Here is a 25,362-nt window from a genome sequence, read left to right as displayed (position 1 = left end):
AAAGGTTTTTGAAATGCATATAATTCCTATAATTATTTAATGGAATTTTTTTAAGCTTTATTTAACTGCAATAAATTATTACAAGCTAGTTGCTAAACAGCAGTAGACTACTCTAGTTTAGTGCATTTCAAATAAGGCAGCTCTGCACTATGATCTGCTAATAGATGCTAAGTATTCTTTAGCAGAAGGTCACTCTGTGAAGCAGATGTTGCTTCATGGATATTTAACAGACTGAATCACATCTGATTACAACGTCAGAAGACTCATATACTTAATGACCGTTACATCCATTAGAACACACACAGAACAGATTTTCCAATTTCACACTATGTGGTACAACTACATTTTGGAGTAAGTCACAGGTGATCAGAGAGTCGTGCCACCAAGACAGTGGTGGAGATATTTTGCTCCTAAACTAAAAGCACATAATAGCCATAGCTAATAAGTCAGAGGTCAGAAAGCAAGTTGTTTTATTTTTAATGATCTGGGGCTAAGGATGTGCTTGACAATATTTACATAAAAAGTTGTCAGACTTGTGTAGGATCTAACTAGATGCTGAATGGATTTGGCTTCAACACATACACATTGTCAATCTTTGAATGTATTTCAACATTTTTTAAGTAATGTATTCACATGTTATTAATATAAATGCATGTATTAAACAGAACAACAGACTAGGGTTACATTTCCTTACACTGTGAATGCAAGCAGTCTATTGAGACTAAAAACCAATTATTGCTGCATGTTTCTGATAGTCTCTAATAATCCATATCATAGTAATTTAGCAACTAACGATTTTTCACCCTCATGAGTATTAGGGATAGAGCTTTTGCATATTCTTTTCTTGAAAGACCATTCCCACTTCCAGTGAAGGGGTTTGGTTAATTACTTTGCTGCCGTGTGAAACTAAGTGTCTAAATTATAGTAAGGTTGAAATATGCCTTTTAGAGAGTGGCAGGGTTAAAACCGTCCATACAGTTTTGTTGAGTTTAAAAAACAAAACAAAAACCTCTACTAAATTAACCAGAAAAATTACCAATCAGGCAGCATACAATTAATCAGTTTAGTCTTTACCAACAAGAATAGGTGTCATCACATGTGATCAAAATCACTATGGAAGGTTTTAAGGCACATTTTAAGAAGCCAGCTACAGGATAATTTAACAGGCTAAAGCTGGGAAAGATTTTGTTTTCAAGTCTATTTAAAATTTTATCTGATTTAGATTAGGGACCAATTATCAACTGTCACAGAATTAACTATGGTGCATATATATATGATTACTTACACAACAGGGAGCCATACCACAAGTATATGAAAATAAATCCTTTTCCTTTACTGGATAATCTAAAGTAATGTTTGTCTCCTAAGCCACATTTTTCTTTCTCTACTCCATTTCATCGCTCTACTTGTCTAGCATTATCCCCCTCCTCTTGTACAAACTACCAATGACTGACGCAAGAGCCTTTTCCTCTGCAGCTCCTATCAACTGAAACATTATTCTGGAACTTCTCCACCTCTTCAATTTGTCTTGTCATTTAAAATTTCAATTGAAAGCCATTTTCTTTTTGTCTGGCATTTTATTTTCATACCACAGAAAGCAGATCCAGCTCCCTCCTTCCCGAAAACAGAGAGCCCGTTTGTAATACAAGTGATGTAGAGCTGCTGTACAAGAGAGGGTTGGGTGTAAGGAAGATACAAAGCCCGTAGGATGTAAGATCTGCCATAGCACAGATCCATTTTGAAGATAGCTACACAGATATACATAGACGCTGAAACGGAGTGTTACCACACCCGCTGGGTTGAAGTAATCATAAAAACTCAAATACATGGTTTCTGCCTTCAGCACCCTACTATAAAAATTATTCCAACACTACTGCAGATATACAGCACCTCTGTGGAGTAGGGGCTTGGGGCTATTTCTGCCTATCTGCCCAGCTCACAGCCCAGCTACTTCCAGCCAGCGTCTGTGGTCCAGATTTGTGCACAGACATATTACTTATAGTAATTCTGTAGAGCCTTCAACACACCACATGTAGACACACTAAATAATGCCATATGATAGTATAACAATTAGATGACATTTCCCCCTTAAAGACTATAATTAAAACATATGGCATGAAAAAGAACTAGAATGTCAAAGATTAGACAATGTTGTAAGATAGATAGGGTCGGATTCTGCACTCCACTTTTAAGTCTCAGAATCAGGGTGCTGAAGCTGTTACTCTCCACTGTGTCCAATTATGGCTTGAATCTGGTGGAGAATCAGTACCCCACAGTCTTAAGGTAGAATCAAAAAATTGTGAAAAAATTTAAGAGACGACAAAAAATTCTTACAAATTATATAAGTATGATAGGTAAATATAACATGACAAATGGGTGTGTTCCATAGAGTTTTGCAATATTAGAACTACTGAAAATTAGTTATACTTACAAATTGCTTGTCTTGAGATACACAGAATCATAGAAGATTAGGGTTTGAAGAGACCTTAGGAGGTCATCTAGTCCAACCCCCTACTCAAAGCAGGACCAACTCCAACTAAACCACCCCAGACAGGGCTTTATCAAGCTGGGTCTTAAAAACCTCTAAGGATGGAGATTCCACCACCTCCCTAGATAACCCATTCCAGTGCTTCACCACCCTCCTAGTGAAATAGTTTTTCCTAATATCCAACCTAGACCTTCCCCACTGCAACTTGAGACATTGCATCTTGTTCTGTCATCTTCTACCACTGAGAACAGCCTAGCTCCATACTCTTTCCCCTTCCATCCCTACCCCCATGCTTCTGCAGACTAAATAAGCCTAGTTCCCTCAGCCGCTCCTCGTAAGTCATGTGCCCCAGGCCGCTAATCATTTTTGTTGCCCTCCACTGGACTTGCTCCAGTTTGTCCACATCCTTTCTGCAGTGGGGGCCCCAAAACTGGATGCATTACTCCAGATGTGGCCTCACCAGTGCCAAATAGAGGAGAACAATCACTTCCCTCGATCTGCTGGCAATGCTCCTACTAATGCAGCCCAATATGCCGTTGGCCTTCTTGGAAACAAGGGCCCACTGTTGACTCATATCCAGCTTCTCATCCACTGTAATCTCCATGTTCTTTTTTGCAGAACTGCTGCTTAGCCAGTTGGTCCCCAGCCTGTAGCAGTGCCTGGGATTCTTCTGTCCTAAGTGCAGGACTCTGCACTTGTCCTTGTTGAACCTCATCAGATTTCTTTTGGCCCAATCCTCCAATTTGTTTAGGTTAGTCTGGACCCTCTCCCTACCCTCTAGCATATCTCTCTCTCCCCCTAGCTTAGTGTTATCCGCAAACTTGCTGAGAGGGCAATCCATCCAGATCATTAATGAAGATGTTGAACAACACTGAGCCCAAGACTGACCCCTGGGGCACTACAGTGACCAGGTGTCTGGTTTTCGACCACAACACCTGGTCAAAAAGGGACCCCGGCGGCTCCATTCAGCACCACCAACCCAGTCATTAAAAGTCCAGTTGGAGGTGCTGCGGCGCTAAGGCAGGCTAGTCTCTGCCTGTCCTGGCATCACGTTGTACCCCAGAAGCGGTCAGGAGGTTTGGCTCCTATGTGGGGGGCCACGGGCTCTGCGCGCTGCTCCCGCTCCGAGCACCAGTGGGAGCTGGCGGAGGGGCAGTGCCTGTGAGCGAGAGCGGTGCAGGGAGCTTCCTGGCCCCCCGGGCTAGGACCCGGACCTGCTGGCTGCTTCTGGGGCACACGCAGCATGGTGCCAGGACAGGCAGCCAACCTGCCTTAGTCCCACTGTGCCATTGACTGGGAGCCGCCTGAGGTAAGCCTGTACCACAACCCCAAGCCCCTACCCCAGTCCTGAGCCCTGCCCCAAACCTGGAGCACCCTCCTTCACCCCAACTCCTCATCCCCATCCCCATACCCATCACAGAGCCCTCACCCACCCTGCACCACAACCCCAGCCCAGAGCCCCCTCCCACACCCTGAATCCCTCATCCTCACCCCCATGCCAGCGCCCTCCTGTACCTCAATTCCCTGCACCTCACGCACTCCGAATATCTCGGTTCCATTCTCCAGCCTAGAGCCCCCTCCTGCACCGCAAACCCCTCATTCCCAGCCCCACCCCAGAGCCCGCACCCCGAGATGGAGCCCTCACCCTCCTGCACCACAACTCCCTACCCCAAGCCCCCTCCTGCACCCTGAACCCCTCATTTCAGCCCCACCCCAGAGCACACCCCTCCAGTTAGAGCCCTTACCCCTTCCACATCCCAATCCCCTGCCCCAGACCAGTGAAAGTGAGCAAGGGTGGGGGAAAGCGAGCCACCAAGGGAGGAGGAAATGTAGTGAGTGGGGGCGGGGCTTCGGGGAAGGGGTTGGGCTAGGGTGTTTGGTTTTGTGCAACTAGAAAATCAGTAACCCTATGGTACACTCTGCTTGATATCAAGCCGTTGATCACTACTCGTTAAGTCCGACGATCTAGTCAGCTTTCTATCCACCTTATAGTCTGTTCATCCAGTCCATACTTTTCTAACCTGCTGGCAAGGATAATGTGGGAGACTGTATCAAAAGCTTTGCAAAAGGTTCATTCATTCCTACCTGCCAAAGTGACATTTTTAAATTATGAATGTCATTATTGATTGATCTTTTTTTCTCCTAGGTTTAGCTTGCCAATTCCTTGAACCCACAACTCTTGTAACTAACTGACATAAAATCTGTAGAAGACATTTCAATCCTATTTCATAGATTTGTATGGAAGATGTCAAAATTATAAAAGTGGTGATTATGATGCCATAGTTAGGGTTGTATCATACCCCTATTTAAACCCCAATTTTCATGAATAAATAACTAAACAATAGTTTGCTTTTTATAGCATCTTCCACACAATATCAAAGTGCTTTACAAACAACTAAACTTCCCAACATCACTGGGACATATTGCCATTCTGATTATATATATGGGGAATCTGAAGCAGAGAGGTTAAGTAACTGACTGAGTGTTACATGGGAAATTTGTGTCACAGCCAGAAGAAGAAACTAGAACTCCCGGCTGTCAGACCCACAATACCAGCCTTCCTCACCTTTCTATATTTAAGGGCCTGAGACAGGCAGATGGAGCCTCTGTGATTATTGGACCATGACACGGATATGGACTTCTTGAGCTCTGCAGCCTTGATTACTTCTGGTTCTGGAAAATGTAAAGAAAATACTTTCTCTGCACCAGCACAAATGTCAGAATAGGCATTCTGCAGCTCCTCCCTTCAAAGCTGGCTCTTCATCTATGGCAATCAGCTTCTTGGGAAACAGGCATCCTAATGGAGGGGAGAGTTCTTCCCTCATTTGTGAAAAATCAGTGAATTTAGGAGCAATTCTGACATGGCCTAAGCTAAACGTATAGGCTCCATGACTGATAGCTCCATTCTGATGGTAAGCCAGAAAGAAGAGAGTGGGATGATCCAACATGAAGGCTATAAGAGGTACAATGATTGTATTGGCAGGAGCAGGTAAAGGGCCTAGTCAGGTCCTGGGCCTTACTGACACCGGAAAGTTGCAACAATCTAAGTTAAAGTAGATTTTAAACTGATGTAGTTAAACCTGTGCAAACTTTTGTCTGAACACACACATTCTGATTTAAGAATGGTTTATTTTGGCTTAGCTTAAACAGATTTCCAATCAACTAAACCACAATAAGCCTGGTTTACACAAAACAGATTGTCTGGACAGAGGAGAGGGTTTCACAGGTTTAACCAAATCTACTTAAAACTCACAAACTGTTCAACTTTCTTGTGTAGACTAGGGCTTAGTTACACCAGAGAAACCCCACTGAAGTAGTCATCTTGTGGAGATGTTTTATGCAGCTAACACAAACTGGCCCAACAATAACCCATTGCAGTAGCATTACCCAAGTACAACAGACATTTTAACCTTCGTGTAGCATTGACCGTATAAATCACTGTCAGATAAACGCACATCAGCCTATGTACGAAACTGATGAATTCATATGAAACGGGATAGAAAACAGTCTAAATACAGTTTTATTCATTTTTCAAAACCTATTTCAATAGTTGTTAACCTGAGACACTAGCAGTGAAGTAAACGATCCACTTTAATCCTGGAAGTAAATTACATATATTTCCAGCAAGGAGAAGGAGGTGTTAGTGCCGTTATATACGGCGCTGGTGAGACCCCACCTGGAATATTGTGTGCAGTTCTGGTGTCCCATGTTTAAGAAGGATGAATTCAAACTGGAACAGGTTCAGAGACGGGCTACTAGGATGATCCGAGGAATGGAAAATCTGCCTTATGAAAGGAGACTCAAAGAGCTTGGCTTGTTTAGCCTGGCCAAAAGAAGGCTCCGGGGGGATATGCTTGCTCTATATAAATATATCAGGGGGATTAACGTTAGGGAGGGAGAGGAATTATTTAAGTTTAGTACTAATGTAGGCACAAGGACGAATGGGTACAAACTGGATATTAGGAAGTTTAGACTTGAAATTAGACGAAGGTTTCTAACCATTAGGGGAGTGAAGTTCTGGAACAGCCTTCCGAGGGAAGTAGTGGGGGCAAAAGACTTAGCTGGCTTTAAGACTAAGCTTGATAAGTATATGGAGGGGATGTTATGATGGGATAGTTTAATTTGGGCAATTGATTTTGGATTATCGGCAGATAAGTCTGCTCAATGGTCTGTGAGGGGATGTTGGATGGGATGGGAACTGAGTTACTGCAGAGAATTCTTTCTTGGGTGCTGGCTGGTGAGTCTTGCCCACATGCTCAGGGTTTAGCTGATCGCCATATTTGGGGTCGGGAAGGAATTTTCCTCCAGGGCGGATTGGCAGAGGCCCTGGAGGTTTTTCGCCTTCCTCTGCAGCGTGGGGCATGGGTCGCTTGCTGGTGGATTCCCTGCAGCTTGAGGTCTTCAAATCTCAATTTTGAGGATTTCAATAACTCAGTCATGGGTTCGGGGTTGTTATAAATGTGTATGGGTAGGGTTTTGTGGCCTGCCTTGTGCAGGAGGTCAGACTAGATGATCATATTGGTCCCTTCTGACCTATGAGTCTATGAGTCTATGTAGCCAACCACAAAACTTCTCTCTTTTCTTTTTCAAAAACTAATTTACGTTTAATTAATTTTGTCATTTAATTGGAGGGCTTGGCTACACTCAAAACTCCAAAACGCTGCCACAGGAGCACTCCCACAGCAGCGCTTTGAAATGCGAGTGTGGTCACGGTGCCAGCGCTGGGAGACAGTTCTCCCAGCGCTGCACGCACTCCACCTCCCCGTGGGGATTAGCTTGCAGCACTGGGAGCCCCGCTCCCAGCGCTAGGGCACTGTTTACACTGGCGCTTTGCAGTGCTGTAACTTGCTGCACTCAGGGGGGTGTTTTTTCACACCCCTGAGCGAGAAAGTTGCATTGCTGTAAAGTGCCAGTGTAGCCAAAGCCTGAATTTCAATAGAATATTATGCAATAAAATGCATATGTGAAAGTGAAAAATAGGAAAAGATCGGCAGAGAGACAAAAATATAAATTAGTTTATTATATAACACGTATCATAATTATTTAATGCTTTGCAATTTTGGGTTTTAATTCAGAAAGAATGAGAAAAGTAGATGAAATATCTACAAAAGAAAGTAATTTGTTATGCATTTCATATGATATCCATTTAATAACAGTTAAACCACTGAGACCCAACCACTAGCCACTCATCTAAGGAAAAAATTGAGGTTTTCATTTGATAAATAATAGGCTTATTTGGTCATTTTAATTAATGTTAAAGAAAATAAAGCTATCACGATGAGCATGAAAACACAAACACAAGTGTTGTGAATATGAAAGGTGTTAGGTGCATACAGTTCTTTAAACAAAGAAATATTTCTGTCAGAATTAACAATTTAGGAGTAGGCAATGTAGTTGTAACCATGTTGATCCAAGGATATTAGAGAGACAAGGGGAGGTAATATCTTTTATTGCACCAACTTGTGTCTGTCTTATCAACAGAAGTTGGTCCAACAAAAGATATTGCCTCATATCACCTTTTCTCTTAACTTAGGAGTAGATGGTCAAGGATTCTCCACCAGGAGGAAGTTTTCCCAGGGAATCCTGATGTAGTGACATTGTACGATGAATATCAGTAACCATTAGAAGTAAATAACTAGGGTGGACTATATGCCAAAGAGAACTGGTAATGTGCAACCGAATCCTTAATTTTCAGGTCACCGGTTGGAATCCTGTCCCAGTTTGCTAGTGATCAGAAGTCATTTCCATGTGAACTTGATTGATCGCCCACATAAAATAAGTTGATGGATTCAAAACATTACTTAGTTGACTAGTGGCCATATCACCCAAACCACTATACCTGTAACTGGCAGCCAGGTTGGCAGTCTCGGCAAACATGACTGAATGAGCCAATAGATTCAACTACTCATGGAATTTAAGAGGTATTCTAGTCCTCCAGGAGAGGGCTGAGACAGGCTGTTGGCACTACTACTGCCTATACCATATCTGGTCTGCAGATAAGTAAAAATTCAGTCTACAGAGCTATTGATCTGGCAGCACCTTTCACAAGTACTAAATGCATTTAATTAATTAAAACAAAAAGAAATAAAATCAATGGTTTGATTTTTGAATGCTCTTTATAGGAAAAATCTATTTAAATGTTCTTTCACATCAATAACAAGACCTATTCTTTAAATTAACTGCTGAGTTTGTGAACTATTACGGTGGGGTTTTGTTGAGATCCCCCTGGTTTTTATTTCTTTACTAGCAATAGCAGCAACACAAGATATTATATAATATGTTAAGCTTGTGATTGTGAAGATGTTTATTAGATTATTTTTGTTAATTTTTAAGTTGTCTTTGACATACCTTCTACTTTTAAGTACATTCTCCTAAATACACACTGACACATGTGTCAGTCTGCACGATCTAAAAAGGGCTCAATCACATTTCAACTTTCCTGATAAATGCACTTGACCAAATGGTGGATATAAAACAATCTATTATCTTAACCACTGCTAAGTATACAGACTATTACTGAATTAACCCACTGGCTGCTGCACTCTTCTTGAGGGACTTGCTTTTGTGTTAGCTATGTCCTGATGGGGAAGCAGACAAGTCACTTTGATCACAGTACATCTATCTCTCTCTCTCTCTTTCTCTGTAATAGTAATATAAAAAGGGAAAAAATCATAGACGTATCTTGATCAAAGTGTGCCAATATTTGCCTCCTCATCAGCACATTGACTACAAGTTGACACGTCATCAAACCACTTGGGAGTGAGGAATAACCAGTGAATTTATCTGCAGACTATACACTGTACAACTGCAGAAAAACCCAGACAGGCCAAGGATGTGTATGAGTGCGTATATGGGCTGGGGATGGGAGGAATGGCAGAAAGAGAACAAACGTGAGGGCAAGCTAATAGGATGACAGCAGTCTCATAAGTGTGAACCGTGGTGCCTCAATATATAAGGAGCAGCTCTTTGTGTGTGTTGAGAATTTGCTGTCTAGGGAAAGATGTCCTTTGTGGGAAGTCTTGTTTCACCTTAGTGGTGTGGCTCTGTTTGTGGATATGTCTACAGAGCAAATGAAGGTATGGTTGTAGTGCAGGCAGCCAAACCAACACTACCTTTAATCTACTTTGCGGAGGTAACAGCAGAAAAGACATGGCAGAATGGGCTTCTGTATGGGCTAGCTGCTCCAGTACAAGCCCACTGGGGACTCTGAGTATGTCTCTGGTTGCTAGTCTGCACTGAAGTTCCTGCTGCCATTAGCTGAGTGAACAACTAATAGATTCATAGATTCATAGACTCTAGGTCTGGAAGGGACCTCGACAGGTCATCGAGTCCAGTCCCCTGCCCTCATGGAGTTTTGAGTGGGGGAGTTTGGGAGGGATTTTTGTCCTTTTTCCTCTAGCAGTAGGACCACTAGGAAGAGAAGAGGACAATAACTACTGAGGCAGTACTAGAAGTAACCCAAGGAGGAGAGGAGACAAAGATGATGGTTGGATGCAGAAGCCCTGTGACGCATAGCATTCTTTAGTGGATATATCATGGAAGCTACTTATATAAGAAATGTCATCTAATAGAGCTCATGGAAGGGAAGAGCCAAGGATTAAAGATGCAGCTGCAGATAATGATGGTATTCAGATGAGAATTTGAAGCTATAATGCATGACAGCTCAAGATTTACTGACACCTGCCAAACAAAAGAATCACAGACGTGCTGCAGAATGTATACATTTACCTAGTGAAAACAGACCTACCAGTAATATTTATATTTGGAACTTTAAAAAATCTGAGGGCAGACTGTCAGAAGGTGAGGGTGACCACTCCCCTCATTTTCCAAAGCTTAAAGTAACCGTTCGCACAACTGACTGAGAACATAAATGCAAAGTGGGAAGCATTAGCAAAAACTAGGAATTATTCAAGGATCACCTATTGGATCCATAATTCCAAAAAACATGACAAAACTTATGATTGGCAAGAAGCCATTATTGTTAAAAGGAGACATATATAAATAAAGGGGGAAGCAGATGGCAACTGATAAAAGAAGCTAAAGTAATCAATGAAATCTCAATACCCAATAGAATTAAAAACAATAATAAAGCATTTTTAACTATATTAAGAATTAAAAAAGCTCTATGTCAGATATAGTCCCATAGCTAGATATAGTTGCTAAAATAGTAACTGGAGGCAGAAAAGGCAGAAACATTCAATAGATATTTTTGTTCTGTCCTTGGAACAAATCAGGAGTGTGCATCTATCCCATATGATCCTGTGGACATTTTGATTAATAAAATTGCATTGTGTGGAAGTTTAAAATTTTTATGTTTAAAGTTTAAATAGAACTAATAGGACATATGTTAGATGGACAAAAAACCTGATTCATGGGTAGATCTTAACATGTAGTTGTTAATGAGGAGGAGCCATCTCTATCAGACTCCCCCAGGGAATGGTTCTTGGCTATTTAACATTTTTACAATGACCAAGACAACCATATAAAAATTGATGTTGGTAACATTTACAGATGATACAAAAACAGGTGGGGGTAGTAAATAATGAAGACAGATTACTTTACAATGTGACGTGAACAGTCTGATTAATTGGTCTTAATTCAACAAAATGCCTATCATATTTTGTATGCCCCATTCAGACAGTCTGTATCCATTTGTTGTTGCATGTTGTATACTTAGCTTGTAAGCTCTTTGGGCAGGAAGTGTAATTTTGCTCTGTGTATAACATCTAGCACAATGTCCCTGACCTTGAATGAAGCACTGATGCGCTATGATAATACAATTAATAATAAACAACAATACTAAAAAGGGAAATATCAGGTAGAAATAGGCAAGTGGTCCTCCCTCTACTGGCACTGGGTACCTAGGATACTGTGATGTTTAAGGAGCTCAACTTATTCATGTTATCAAAGAGAAAGCTCAGAGTTCACTTGAGCACTGTGTATAGTACTTATAGATGAAACAAATATCAGACAGTGGGAACTTTCTCAACTTTACTAACAAGGACATAACATGATCCAGTAGCTGCAAGTTGAAGTTAAACAAATTCATCACTGAAATACGACACAATTTCCTAGCTGTGAGTGTAATTAAACATTGGAACAGTTTATCAGAACTCAGTGTAGTTCGTAGTCTTTAAAATGAGATTAGCTGTTTCCAAAATATATGCTTTAATCCAGGTTCTTGGAGAAACTATAAGCCTTTGTGTACAGGATTGGACTTGGGCTGTTCATCCCCTTCTTTCATGTGTTATGGGAATAATATGATAATCTGATACCCTCCATGTGCTTATAATGATTGCACCTACGAATTAAAATAATTATTGCAATCAAATTTCGTGTAACAAGTCTCAAACAATTGCCTATGGGGGTCATCAAGGAATTCCCTCTCCTCCCCGAAGCACAAGTGGCCACATGTATTCTTAGTTTATTTTTTTCACGTTCTCCTAAGAGAATGTCTTCACAGCAGTTACCTTGAATTATAACTTGAATAAAGCAACAAAGAGTCCTGTGGCACCTTAGAGACTAACAGACGTATTGGAGCATAAGCTTTTGTGGGTGAATACCCACTTTGTCAGACGTATTCACCCACGAAAGCTTATGCTCCAGTACGTTTGTTAGTCTATAAGGTGCCACAGGACTCTTTGTCACTTTTTACAGATCCAGACTAACACGGCTACCACTCTGATACTATAACGCGAATGTTACTCTTAACCCCACTCCTGTCTACACACAAAAATCTCTGATTTATGTTAAAGTGGTGCTTTAAGCTAGAGCTAGCTGTCCTGTCTGAAACTTGAGCCATGCTGCTGCTGCAGCTAATAATGCAGTGACAATGCAACAGCTCAAATTACAACAACTCTTCAGCAGCTAATCCAAACATTCTGTGCTGCCAATCAAGTCACTGTGTAACTCTAGTCTTATTTTGCAGACAGCTCAAGTGTAGCAACTCAAGACTAATAACTGAAGATAACTTCTACAGTGAAGACAAGCTCTATTACATTAGAGATTGGCCACAGCTGGAGACAGGCCACCACATAAAATGAATTAGTGCTCCAAGCTGGGACAGAGAATCCTCCTTCTTAGAAGTCCAGTAGGCGGGTCTTGCCGACATGCTCAGAGTCAAACTGATTGCCAGATTTAGGGTTTGGATGTTATTTTCTTCCAGATCAGATTAGCAGGAACCTTGGGAGTTTGTCTTCCTCTGTAGCAAGGGGTGCGGATCCCTTTCCAAGATCATCTGGACATATTCCACCTAATGAAATCCCTGCCACTGCAGAACCTCAGGCACAGGTGCCACTTCAGTCTCTCAAGTTCTCTGCCTGTGGCACACAATAGTTAGACTCCTGAGGGATGACTTTTAAATAGACTAAACAATTGCACTGGGCACAACACAGGGGTATTTTGGTGAAATTAATGGTCCTATGAAATACAAGAGATCAGACTAGGTGATCTAATGGTCCCTTCTGGCTTGAAATCTATTAAATCTAATTAATTAACCAAAAAAAAAAGAAGTAAAAAGTAGTTTCAAATGAGCCACCTGCATTGAATTCTATTCACTTCTGTGGTTACAATTACATATTCCTATAACATTAGGGTTGTCAAGCGATTAAAAAATGAATTGCGATTAATTGTGCAATTAAAAAATTAATAGTGTGATTAATTGCACTGTTAATAATAGAATACCATTTATTTAAATATTTTGTATGTTTTCCACATTTTCAAATACATTGATTTCAAATACAACACAGAATACAAAGTGCTCACTTTATTTTTAATACAAATATTTGCACTGTAAAAAACAAAAGAAATAGTATTTTTCAGTTCACCTAACACAAGTACTGGAGTGCCATCTGTTTATCATCAAAGCTGAACTTACAAATGTCAAATTATGTACAAAAAATAACAATTAAAAAACAAACAAAAAAACAATGTAAAACTTTAGAGCCCACAAGTCCACTCAGTCCTATTTCAGACAGTCACTCAGAGAGACAAGTTTGGTTCATTGTTTACATCACCAGAAAGTGGCGTCAATAGGCGTTTGTATGGCACTGCTGTAACTCAAGATATTTATGTGCTCTCAAGATATTTACGTGCTAGATATGCTAAAGATTCATATGTCCCTTCATGCTTCAACCACTATTCCAGAGGATATGCATCCATGCTGATGATGGGTTCTGCTCAATACTGATCCAGTGCAGAGCAGACCGATGCATGTTCATTTTCATCATCTGAATCAGATGCTACCAGCAGAAGGTTGATTTTTTTTTGGTTGTTTGGGTTCTGTAGTTTCTGCATCGAAGTGTTGCTCTTTTAAGACTTCTGAAAGCATGCTCCACAGCTTGTCCCTCTCAGATTTTGGATGGCTCTTCAGATTCTTAAACCTTGGGTCGAGTGCTGTAGCTATCTTCAGAAATGTTACATTGGTACTTTGTCAAATCTGCAGTGACAGTGTTAGTAAATTAAACAACATATGCTGGGTCATGATCCGAGACTGCTATAACATGAAATATAGGGCAGAATGCAGGTAAAACAGAGCAAGGGACATACAATTCTTCCCCAAAGAGTTCAGTCACAAACGTAATTAACGTACTATTATTTTAAAGAACATCAGAATAGAAGCATGTCCTCCGGAATGGTGGCTGAAGCACGAAGGGGCATACGAATATTTAGCATATCTGGCACAAAAATACCGTGCAACGCCAGCTACAAAAGTGCCATGTGAACGCCTATTCTCACTTTCAGGTGATGTAAATAAGAAGCAGGCAGCAGTATCTCCCACAAACATAAACAAACTTGTTTGTCTTAGCAATTGGCTGAACAAGAAGTAGGACTGAGTGGACTTGTAGGCTCTAAAGTTTCACATTGTTTTGTTTTTGAATGCAGTTATATAACCAAAAAACCTACATTTGTAAGTTCAACTGTCATGATAAAGAGATTGCACTACAGTACTTGTATTAGGTGAACTGAAATATACTATTTCTTTTGTTTTTTACAGTGCAAATATTTGTAATTAAAAATAAATACAAAGAGAGCACTGTACACTTTATATTCCATGGTGTAACAGAAATTATATTTGAAAATCTAGAAAAACATTCAAAATATTTAATAAATTTCAATTGGTATTCTTTTGTTTAACAGTGCAATTAATTGCGATTAATTTTTTTAATCACAGTTAATTTTTTTGAGTTAATCGTGTCAGTTAACTGTGATTAATCGACGGTCCTATATAAAATGTATTTCTTTCCTCTGTAGCTTGTGTGAATGATCCACAAAAACAACAGAGAAGACAGTTACCTTTGTGTAACTGGTGTTTTTCGAGATGTGTTGCTCATGTCCACAACAGATGGGCGTGCTTGCCATGTACGCCGGTGCCAGAAGTTTTTCCCTTAGCAGCATCTATAGGACAGCACCCCTAGCAACCCCTGGAGTGGCACCTCCATGGCGTGGTATAAGGGGTACTGCCTGCTACCTCCACCTTCGGTTCCTTCTTGCCAGACAACTCCAACAGAGGGGAAGGAGGGTGGGATGTGGAATGGACATGAGCAACACATCTCTAAGAACACTAGTTACGGAAAGATAACTGTCTTTTCTTCTTCGAGTGATTGCTCATGTGTATTCCACAATAGGTGATTCCAAGCTATATCTGTTGGAGGTGGGTAGGAGTTCACAGACATTCGGGACAGAGCACTGCCCTGCTGAACCTGACATCCTCCCTAGTCTGGGAGACGATCATATAATGTGAGGTGAACTTGTGGACCAGTGACCATGTGGTAGCCCTACAAATATCCTGAGTAGGGACGTGAGCCAGAAAGACAGCCAACAAGGCTTGCGCCCTAGTCGAGTGCACCCTCACAAATCGGCGGTGGGGGAACTCCCTCAGGTCATAACAAGTACGGATACACAAAGTGATTCAGTTGGAGAGCCGCTGAGTGGAGATCGGCCGACCTTTCATGCCTTCGGCCATGGTGATGAACAGTTGTGAAGACTTCCTGAATGGTTTTGTATGTTCTAAGCAAAAGGCCAGAGCCAAACTCATCTCTAGCATGTGGAGGTGGCACTCCTCACTGGATGTGTGTGGCTTGGGACAGAGCTCTGGCAGAAAAATGTCCTGGCCCATATGATAGGCGGAGACCATCTTAGGGAGAAACGAAGGGTGTGAGCAGAGTTGGACCTTATCCTTATGGAACACCATGTATGGGGGTTCGGAGGTCAGGGTCGGAGCTCCAAGACCCTTCTACCAGACGTGATTGCCACAAGAAAGACTACTTTCCATGAGAAGTGTGACCAGAAGCATGTAGCAAGCGGCTCAAATGGAGGTCCAGTTAGCCTGGCCAGCACGAAGTTTAGGTCCCACTGAGGGACTGGGGGGGGTCTAACATACGGAAAGAGGTGATCCAAACCCTTAAGGAATTGACTGGTCATGACATGAGAGAATATCACGTGGGCCTGTACTGACGGGTGGAAGGCCGACATGGCTGCCAGGTGCACCTTGATGGATGAGTGCGGTAGGCACTGGGCTCTAAGATGAAGGAGGAATTCTAGTCTAAGCTGGATCAGAGCAGCCACTGGTGAGACACCCCGATCAGCAGTCCACCTGGAAAACCGAGACCGTTTTGCCAGGTAGGCCTGATGTGTGGAGGGCCTCCTGCTTTCCAGGAGGATGCACTGGACTCCTTACGAGCAAGTCCTCTCCTTCTGGCCTTAGCAGCCATGCCGTGAGGGCTGCCAGGTTGGGGTGGAGGAGATGACCTTGGTCCTGGGACAGCAGGTCCGGGCGGGTTGGCAACAGCCATGGTGGGGCAACTCCCAAGCTTGTGAGAGTCCCATACCAATGTTGCCTGGGCCATGCCGGGGCGATAAGAAGGACACGGGCCCTGTCCGTCTTTATCTTTTCCTAGACCTTGCCGATCAGTGGAATTGGGGGAAAGGCATAGAAAAGCTGCTCCAACCAGGACAGAAGGAAAGTGTCGGAGATCACGCCCATGCCCAGCCCTCCCCTGGAGCAGAAACGGGGACACTGGTGGTTCTGCCAGGTCGTGAAGAGGTCCACTTGGCAAGTGACCCAAGTTCGGAAAATCCTGGGCACCATCTCCGGGTGCAGCGACCATTCACGATGAGAGAAGTCACGGCTCAGCCGATCTGTCCAAGATTTTCGGATGCCTGGTAAGTTGTGGGCTTCCAAGTAGATATTGTGGGCTATACAGAAGTCCCACAGCCTAAGGGCTTCCTGGCAGAGGGCTGAGGAGCGGGTCCTACCTTTCCTGTTGATGTAGAACATCGAGCCCATGTTGTCCATGAGAACCCTGACCACTCTGCCTGCTAGGCACGAGCGAAAGGTCATGCATGCTAGATAGACGGCCCTGAGCTCCTTGACATTTATGTGCAGGGCTAGGTCCTGCAAAGACCTTGGGTCTGGAGGTTTCCCACATGGGCTCCCCATCTAAAGTCCGATGCATTGGAAACCAACTCTGATGGCCAGCTCCCTGAACGGGGCCCCTTGGAGCATGTTACCCAGGGAGGACCACCAGCGTAGAGACTAGCACACGTTCGGGCACAGTGAAGACTTTGTCCATCTTGTCTCTGGACTGGGAGAATACCAAGGCCAACCAGAGCTGAAGGAGCCGCATCCTGAGTCTGACGTGATGAACCACATACGTGCATGCCGACATATAACCCAGGAGTTGGAGGCATGCTCTGGCAGTTGTCATGGGAAACCTCGTGACCATGTCAATGAGCTCCTTTAGGGTTTCGATTCTGTCTGGTGGGAGGGAGGCTCTGGCCGATGTTGCGTCCAGAATCGCGCCTCTGAACTCTATGCATTGCATCAGTACCAGTGTGGATTTGGTGTTGTTTACAGCAGCCCTAATGTGGTGCACGTGGGCAGGAGGAGTGTTACCTGTGACCTGGAGCTGCCCTTGACCAGCCAGTCATTGAGGTAGGGAAACATCTGGACCCCCCAATGCATGAGGTAGGCCGCTACCACAGACATATACTTTGTGAAGACTCAGGGAGCTGTCAATAGGAAGGGAGGGATAGCTCAATGGTTTGGGGGTTGGTCTGCTAAACCCAGAGTTGTGAGTTCAAACCTTGAGGACATCATTTAGAGAACACAGGTATATTTAAAAAGAAAAAGGGGGGATTTGTCCTGCTTTGAGCCGGAGGTTGGACTAGATGATCTCCTAAGATCCCTTCCAACCCTGATATTCTATGATAGGCCAAACAGAAGGACAGTGAACTGGTAGTGTTCCTGTCCTACCATGAAGCAGAGGAAACACCTGTGGCCCTCGAATATATAAATGTGGAAGTACGCGTCCTATAGATTGAGAGCAGTGTATCAGTCTCCAGGATCCAGGAAGGGGATGATGGAGGCAGACAGACCATGCGAAACTTGAGCTTTACCATGTACTGGTTCAGGTCTCACAGGTCCAGGATGGGCCTGAGTCCCCCTTTGGCCTTTAGTATAATGAAATAGCGGGAGTAGTACCCCTTGTATCTGAACTCTGCCGGTACCACCGCCACCACTCCTAAGCAAAGGAGTCGCCTCACCTCTCTTGAATGGGGTCCCAGAAGAGGGTCGGGGAGGGAGGGTGTGTGGGTTAGAAAGAAACTGGAGGGTCTAACCCCAGCAGACAGTGTTAAGTACCCACTGGTCTGAGGTCAGCCGTGACCACTCTGGGAGGAAAGTACATAGGCAGTTGGAGAAGGGAAGGTCAGCTAGGTCCCAGGTACAAACTGGTAAATCGTCCCTGGGCATCTCATTAAAACTGGCACTTACCTGCCTGCTTGTCCTTAGAGGGCCCAGGCTGGAGCTCAGGCTGGGATTGCCACTGTGGGTGCTTTTTATAGTCCCCTGATTTTTTATAAGGGGGCTTGTATCTGGAATGAGTGGCCTGACTGGGAGCCTGCTGTGATTTGAATTTGGTCCTGGCCAGGGCTGAGACATAGAGACCGAAGGTCTTTAATGTCGTGCAGGAGTCCTTAAGACCATGTAACTTCACGTCTGTTTGCTCCGCAAACAGGGCCTTGCCGTTGAATGGGAGGTCCTGCAAGGAATTCTGTGCCTTGCTGGACAACCCAGAAAATAGGAGTCACAACGTTCTCCTCATGGACACCACGGAGACCATAGATCATGCAGCCACATCCACAGCATCTGAGGCTGCCTGAAGGGCTGCCCTGGTGGCAGCTGTGCCCTCCTCAACCAGAGCCTTAAACTCGTTTTCATCACGCTCTGGAGGGAGTCCGCAAATTTGGGCATAGAGCCCCACAAGTTGATGTCATATCTGCCCAGCAGAGTTTGGTAGTTTGCCACCGTCAGTTGGAAGCTCAAGCATGAATACATTTTCCTACTGAATTAATCTAGTCTCCTCGAGTCCTTGTTCTTAGGGGTAGGAGCAGGTTGAGCCTGATGCTGCTTATGGTTGACCGCTTCAACAACTAGAGAGTTGGGGGCGGGGTGGGTATATAGATACTCGTGCCCTTTGGCAGGCACAAACTACTTCCGTTCTGCCCTCTTAGAGATGGGGGCAAGGAAGCCGGGTTTGCCACAGAGCATTTGAGATCTTTGCCACCCCTTCATGGAGTGGGAGAGCCACCTTGGCTGGTGCTGCAGCTGAGAGGACATCGAAGAGGGAGTCCGAGAGTTCCTCCACCTCCTCAGCTTGTAGGTTGAGGCTTGATGACACCCTTTTCAAAAGTTCCTGGTGGGCTTTTGTGCCCTCCTGTGGGACAGGAGGAGGAGGAGTCATGACTGCCTCATCGGGGGAGGATGAGGATGGGGATGCGGTGCTCTGCATCCCCACTGGGGCCGCAGGTCCCACCACTTGGTCCTCTTCTAAGCATGGGACTGGGGATGAGCATTCCGCTGACCCTTTTCTGGGAGGCTGGGAGAGGGAGGTCGACAGTCTTTCTGAGGCTCCAGCCTCCAAGGGAGCCACCACTGGGGGCTGCATCGGGGCCCACGGGGCCCATTGGTACCGTGGTGCTGGCCAGGGAGCCCGATGCCACTGCACCTGCTGTGGCACCATCCGAGTGGACTGCCCCGCCTGACTCGCCTGGCCCACTGACTTTCGACTTTGAAGGGAGGCCAGGCTGGTATACAATCTACCACTATCCCTGGACGGGGACGAGTGATGGTGTCGTGAGTGGTGCCAGCAGAAGACCGTGATCCCGGTGTGGAGGAGCGGGAGTACCGTCTGTAGCGGCTACTCCACGAACGGCTCTGATGGCGGATCTATGACAGCAGGATGCTAGCAATTATGCCTGGGGCTGCAAGAGCGGTGCTGTGGCGGGGACCTAGAATGGGACAAAGAGCGGGAGCGGTATCAATGTCAGTATCGCTAAGAGCTACAATAGCTTCTTGGAGATAATGGCCTCCAGTGTCACTTGTCCCGGCGGGATACGCTCTCATCGCGAGGTCTGCCTTCCTTTGAGGTGGAGTGGTTCCTGGAAACCCTGTTGCTTGGCTCCCAGCTAGACAACCTGGTGGGGCTTGACAAGGACTGGTGTGGGCTGTGTGCAAGATGATCACTGTGCGGAGAATGGCATTGGGAACCTTCCCTTGACTGTGAGCGGTACTGTCCGGGCAGCAACTGTGGGGGTCCAAGTGTGGCTTGCCTCTGGATTGGGGAGCCGCTGACGTCGGTGTGGCCAGTACCGGTAAAGACATAATGTCTCAAGCTGCCTGCAGGGCCTCTGGCATGAACGGCACCTGAATGTGGACACTGGTGTTCAGGGAGGCCGGCTTGGAGTGGGCCGGGCTACTCTGCTCAACTTGAATCAGAGGCCGCGAGGACGATGGGGATTGAGAGCTGCCCAACATGGGGCTAGTCTCTCCCCCAGCCTTGCTCTGATGCCTTGGTGGAGAAGAGCTCTTCTTCGCCTTTTTAGAATGTCCCGTGGATGGGGAGTGGTGTTGACTGGTGAAGAGCACCATTGGGTCGCCACGCACGATGTTACGGTGCTTGGTGCTGACTTGGAGCAGTGCAGTGGTGTCGGGGTCAGGGCCGACTCCATCAAAATGGCTCAGAGCCATACGTCCCACTCCTTCTTGGTCCGAGGAGTGAAGGATCTGCAAATTTTGTAGGGATCACTGAGGTGGGTTTCCCCAAAACAGCGTAAACAGTCCACCTGCAGATCACTCACTGGCATAGGCAGTTTGCAAGTGTCCATGACAAAGTCCAGGGCGTCGGGCATGCCCCGACCCGGGCACACTTAACTTTTCTAACTAAACTTTTTTTTTTTGTAACTACAGGTACTAACTAACTATGAACTAAACGAAGTCCAAAGAGGGAGAGCTGCAGCAGAGCTGGAGCAGAGCAGTTCCGAAGCACCTTTACTAGCGCCCCTTATACCATGCCACGGCGGCACCACTCCAGGAATCACTAGGGGCGCTCCTCTACGGGAAAAACTTCCGGCACCGGCACACGTGGCAAGCACACACACCTATTGGGGAATGCACATGAGTAATCACTCGAAGAAAAAAATGATTCACCAACTACTGATACGAAGAAACAGTGAAACTTCTTTTAGCTAAACTAATTTGATATATATGGCAATAGTATATGATAAAATTTTGAAGTGCTATTTTTAAGTTGAGGTTCCCCTTTAACTTTTGAATTTCCAGGATTTTGTCCATTTATTCAATAGTTTGGGGTTTTTTTTGCTAAAATACATATGGTGATTGTATCTGCATGTGTGTAGATGAATAATAATAATCTAATCACCATTAAGGGCCTAACTGCCTTACAATTGCATTTTACAATGTACAAGGGCAACTATAAACCTAATTATCTTCGGAAAAGTTTTTCCAATATTTTTACACTCAAGTTTTATAGAGTTCATTATTATTTGTATTAACATACCACCTAGAAGCACTAGTTATGAACCAGGACCCCATTGTGCTAGGTGCTGTGCAAACAAGGAACAGAAAGTTGGCCCCTGCCCCCAAAGAGTTTACTATCTAAGTATAAGACAAGAGGCAACAGACACAGATATACAGGGGAGTACAAGAAAACAAATAGAAAATATTGGTCAGCATGACAGGCTATGGTCTCAGCATACCAGCAGTCTAACCATTGAAAGTATTTTGTAGGCATCATGGCAAAGGAGAGTTTGGAGGAAAGTTTTGGAAGATGATACTCAGTTTGTTTTGTGGATTTTTTTCAGGGAGTTCCTCCCAAGCACAAGGGTCAGCAAGGGAGAAAGTACAATGCTTCTTTGAAAATGTAACAAGTTGGCATCATTGTCCAATCAAATGCAGAAGTTACTTTCTCAATAGCAAATTGGATTTTAAAAAGATGTTTTAAATGCAGAATTTTTATCAATAACATTTTTAAAAGAAACAAACTAGAAAGCTATATACCATCCAAAACATGTGAATTTGTAAAGATGAATGAAATAACTTTATGTTTTATGGCATTTCTTTGAACATCTGATTAAGATAAATGACTTTAGTTCATAATTTTTCAATGTCACGTTGTTATAGTTCCCATCACCAAGATGTTTTAAAGGCTTTCGATTAATATCACATGCCAGAACTGAAATTATATCCTTTGTCGTTTAGTTCTTAATGGCGCAAGTGATATCTATCAAGTAGTGTTTTATGAAGCATGTGTGATTTTTATTACAGGCTGTTTTCACAAATCTTTTTCAGGTTTCAGAAAGACAGTTCAGGCTTCATAATAAATATGGCCTATGGTTTAAAATCATGCTAATTCTCAAATCTACAATGAAACTTAGATTCAACTGTGCTTATTAATAAAACAAGCAGCTCCTTAATTTGACTGTTTAATCTCATCTTAATGTATCATATTATACATCAAAATAAATTATCTTAAACCCTGAAATAGTGTATCCAAACTACATCTTTAAAGAAAACAAAACCTGGACTTTTGGTACGAAATTATTACACACTATATTCACCGTGAGACAGCAGTTGCTCACCAAACATTAAAAATTAGGGCAATCACAAGCCACATTATAATGTGGAGGTGATGCACACAGAGACAAGTCTCAGCAAACAATATTTCATCTTGATCCTAGTGTGATGGAATCTGTAGTCTGTGACCCAATCTCTGTAAAACAAGATGAAGATGGCTGAAATTGCCACTATTAATGCAAATTAGGCACCAATAGGGCAAGCCACAAATGGGGTCTTCAAATTGGCTATTTCTGGGTAAATCTTGCTGCTTAACTGAGGCCATATAAGGCTATTAAACATTAAACTTCAGGGGACAACATATATTGAACAGGTTCCTCAAATATGTTCTTGTCCCTGGGCTCACAGAACATTTCTTAAAACTACAAGCCATGAGGCAAATACATTGCAGGGAGAAATACTGCTCACTGTAACGAGGGCAAGTATTTCTCTTACAAATGGTGGGAAATGCAAAAAGAGAAGGAGTTACTTCTTAAGGGTTCATTAAACGTTGTTTCCACTTCATGTTGTTCACTGTGGAAACCGAACCAGCTCACTTTTAAAACATTTTTTCCATTAGCCGGAATCAATTCTTGAAGCATTCCAACATGTCCACATCTAGCCAGCAACAGCTCCTTTAACCCCCTGTATCCAAATGTAGCGTGCACTCAGGGTAATGTCAGTTAAATGCAACTCTGTTCATTTCAGTGTAGTGGGATGATATATGCACTCTCGTCCATAGGACCATACAAGAGCTACTTTACTGGTTGAAGATAAATCATCCATAAAGCATGGAAGGGGTGATAAAGCTAAGGCCAGTACAAACTCATCTGACCCAAAGAAAAACAGACAACGCCCTTCCCATTCATGGGGCAGACATGTGAAGTGGAAAAATAAACAGATATCTTCCAGATTTAGGATTCATCGGACTATGAGCTGTGGTGACACCAACTCAGCAGACAGCCTTCCTATAAGTGATCTCTGCAGGCCATGAAGAATTTAAGTGGAAGGATAAAACAGGAAAAGTACAGAAATAGCAACCAAAATAAATGGACATTTAATTTGTTGTGGTAGTAAACAGGGGTTCTGCTAAAACAAAAAACTAACAAACCCCACTGATGCGCTATGTGTAATAGTGAGCCTGACTTTAGTTTATGCAGGTAAATCACAATCATATAACAACTTTTCACAGAGAACCTTAATAGGGATTAAATGTGTGGATCCAAATTACATTCTTGCTGTCATACCACACATATTGTTACTCACTAACCCACACAACAGTTAGCATCAGTATACAATATTATTTTAAGAATTATTTTAGGACTTTGTGTCCATCATATCAAATACTAACACATGTTAAAATAATCTGTTTAGTTCTGATTATCACAGTAATTTACCCCAGGGCCAAACTGGGAACAAATATACATAATGATACTTTCCAAAGCTCTGCTTGAGTTATCAAAATGAGATACAACTCACATTGTGCAGGTGTTCAAAATATAATAATGCATTCTCTGCTGATCTCCTCTAACCTGGCTCCCTCATGGTGAGACTCAGATGTCTTGCAAGACTCCAGATCCAGCTCCTTCTCGGTGAGATTTCATATCCCCTAGTGGGTTCCTTGGGCTTGGTTCCCCATCAGCAGGGAAACAGGAAGTCTGCTCGCTCTTAATGGGAGCCAGAACCCAGGGTTGGTTGCCATTAACAGTAGATGGCAAATCTTCATAATTGGGCCATCTCTCTCCTTTCTTAAATGCTTACATCAGCAGTAAGAAAATTATTTTTAGGTTTCAGTGCTGAGATCGACAGGAACAGCTTATACTTCTCAGAGCCATTGTTTCAATAGTTGGCAGACCTCATTGCATCAGTTACACCTGAATTCACATTTTGAAGGCTAGCTTCAGAACCACAGAACAGGAGCCATTGTGTGATTTACAAATAGAAGCTTAGATTCTGGAGCACAAAGTGACAAACTCCAGAAAAAGGTAACTGGCTTGCCAAACTGCTGATAGCTGGCCTAAGTCCATCCTGAATTTACCTCACAAATATTTGTGAGCATAATTAGAAACTGCATGCAGGTTCAACAACTTTGACGATCACGTTGCCTGCTCTGACTGTCCACCACCTTATCTATGTTTTCAATGAAGATGTTATGTAGTTTTGACTGCAACTTTTGGGATCCATGTATTCATTAAAATAAGAAAATACTTCGCTTTAATTCATAATGTAAGACCATTTACTGCAGTCCCAACTCAGGCAAAATGTACACGTACGCATATATGTACTTATTTCATACCACTTACTTAATGGGAGTGTTGCCAGAGTAAGGATTTACTACTAACTGTGAGGTCTGACAAGTGATTACCTAACAGATGGTCTATCTTTTTCAAATGTTAGGTATTTTTGTTTCTTCCTGCGTAACACTAATGAAAAATGAGCTGTGATTTTTTTGTGTGTCACGAGTGAAATGAATATTAACAGTATAATCTTTTATAAACACAGATTACAATTAACACACCAAAACAATTTGATTTTATCCAAACAGCCCACAAAAATCAGGAAAAAAATAGACAAGTGGAGACATGGTTCTTTGGAAAAAGAGAAGATATTTGTGTTGAAATGTTGATGCTGGATCATTGTACAGAATGGTAAAGATGCTTGGATCCCATATGGGAGGTCACTGCACCCTAGTACTCCAAGAAATTTGGGATAGAGGTCAGTGGATCCTAATTACGAAAAGCCAGTGACGATTATCCTCTCTTTAGAGAGCCTATGACACACAGAAGATACTGAGTAGCAATGATAGAGTCTCTGTGGCAGAAGGATTCCTCACCTCCACTTCTCCCAAAAAAAGCACATGCTCATGTACTCAGGCTTGACAAGGTGACCAAGATTTTTCCCTGGAAAGGCACTTACTACTGAATACACACACACAAATAATGAGCACTGAAATCCTCCT

At 43.3% G+C, this 25,362-nt stretch overlaps 1 protein-coding gene across 13 annotated transcripts in view; it reads right to left on the bottom strand.

The window, feature by feature from the left end:
* TENM3 (teneurin transmembrane protein 3) overlaps positions 1–25,362 on the bottom strand; it is a 704,125-nt gene that overhangs the window by 185,472 nt on the left and 493,291 nt on the right. The window lies entirely within an intron of this gene.

Source organism: Chelonoidis abingdonii, chromosome 5 (assembly GCF_003597395.2).
Source record: "Chelonoidis abingdonii isolate Lonesome George chromosome 5, CheloAbing_2.0, whole genome shotgun sequence".
Lineage (NCBI taxonomy): Eukaryota > Metazoa > Chordata > Testudines > Testudinidae > Chelonoidis > Chelonoidis abingdonii.
Note: the sequence above shows the minus strand (reverse complement) of the source record. Positions and strands in the feature narration are given on the sequence as shown.